This window comes from Tarenaya hassleriana, unplaced genomic scaffold (genome assembly GCF_000463585.1).
Source record: "Tarenaya hassleriana unplaced genomic scaffold, ASM46358v1 Cleome105, whole genome shotgun sequence".
NCBI classification, from domain to species: Eukaryota; Viridiplantae; Streptophyta; class Magnoliopsida; order Brassicales; family Cleomaceae; genus Tarenaya; species Tarenaya hassleriana.
In genome coordinates, this window is record NW_010960741.1 from 350,203 (window position 1) to 352,075 (window position 1,873).

Consider the following 1,873-nt stretch of genomic DNA (forward strand, 5'->3'; position numbering starts at 1 on the left):
TCACAAAACGGTGGACATCCTTAAAGAGAGTCGGCCAATAAAAACCCGCTTGCAAAACCTTCGCGGATGTCTTGGCCGAAGCAAAATGACCCCCATAATCTGATATACCAAGTGCATGTGGAGGATGACCCTTGAGGCTATGTCGGCGACTTTAGGCCGGTTATGCATCACGAAGTGGAGAGGTCCCATGAGGAGGTTGAGTTCGGTGATTGAGACGACTTGTGGATCTTCTCGTGCGAGTAATGCGCAGGCCATGAACTGCTGGAGATAGCGAATCGCGGGGTGTCGGATCATGAGGGTTTCGAGTTCCCATGGGCGGAAGGTGCCCGCTGCGATTTTCATCCAGAAAGTTCGGGCTTTGGTGACTGTGATCTTCGGAATCGCTGCGTTGGTGCTCATCTCGACGCCTAGAATTTCTGCAAGTTGTTCCACTCGGAGATAGAATTGCCGCCCTTCGAGTCTGAAGCCAAAGTAACCTTCTCGAGGGTTACCATTCGTCGGGATGAAGCATTTGAAGGTGCAAGCAAATTCTGTTGTCAGTCTTCGGTAAGTCTGGGGGTTGGCTTGGAAGAGGCGATCCCAGCCCGCGAGTTGAAAAATATCCCTGATTCTCTCGTAGAGTTGCCTTGGTAGAATGCTGTGGTGCACAAACTTTGAAGCTCTGATTCCTCTGTTCTGGACTCGATATAGGACGAGTGCTTCCTCGTCGGATTGGGGTTGGAATGGAGTTGGTTCCACAAAAGGTGTATCGGCGTTGATGGGAGCCGTATCTACAAGACTTGAGAAAGACATTCCTTGCGGCTTGAAGTCATGGAGGATAGGTATTTTGTCCGAAATGTATTTGCGCGCTTTGCCCCAACGACTTCTGTAATCCATCTGAAATAACTGAAAAATATTAAGAATTCGTCAGAGAAAACGGGCGGGCCGCCTGCTTTTCCGGGCGGTCGCTCGTTTTCGTGAATTGAAACGATTGATTCCAGGCGACCGCTCGGGCGGTCGCTCAAAACGGGACGGGCGGTCCGCCTGAAGAGGCGAGCGACCGCTCGTTTTTCATCTGCAAGTGGGCGACCGCTCGAAAAACCGAGCGGTCCGTCCATTTTTTCTGTGAAAATTTTTTTATTTTTTATTTTTTTTCTGACCCGATTTCGAGGAAATGCTGCATAAACATGAAGTCCGATAAGATTATCAACATTTAAGCACGCCAAAACATCATATAATAATACCGACAATCCAAGAAGAGCAGCACGAGACGAGAGTTTTAAACACATGAAAACATCGTTCTACGGAAAATGTTAAACGTTCTATCCTAACGATGATCGAATCAAGGGGCCGTTCTCTTGCTCCCCTTGCTGGCCCCGGATGTAGAAGAGCCTTCTTCCTCGGACCCCTGGTCTGATTCTTCCGTATTGGAGTCGTCGTTACCCATCATCTTCTCACACGCTTGCATTATCTCTCGTTGGGCACTCTCTATCGATGTTGTAAGCGTGGCTTCCAAAGTGCTCATCTGATCTTCTATGGATTCCTCGAGGGAGGTGAGTCGGGAGCCGAATCCCTCGATGGTCATGAGTTGAGTGTCGAAGCTCTCTAACTTCTGCAAGATGAGGTCAAGTCGAGGGTCGGGGGTGGAGCTTCATCGATCCTCAACTCCCGATGTCGAGGGGTCAGCCGCTCTTCCTCTCCCGATTCTCAATCGGTCTGGGGTAATGTCGAGAAAGTCCAGCTGCAGGGTATCGGGTGTGAACGTCTCGATCTGCTCGCACGGGAGCACAAGACTTCGTGTCATCCTGTCATCGCCCTTGAAGATCCATTGCCATCCCCTTCGCTGAATGTGCCCTCGGAGTCGGAGGGCGTCCATGTCCAGGAGGATATGATC

At 50.4% G+C, this 1,873-nt stretch overlaps 1 pseudogene; it reads right to left on the minus strand.

Moving 5' to 3' along the window:
• Positions 1-1,873, minus strand: part of LOC104804999 — an 8,342-nt pseudogene that overhangs the window by 1,732 nt on the left and 4,737 nt on the right.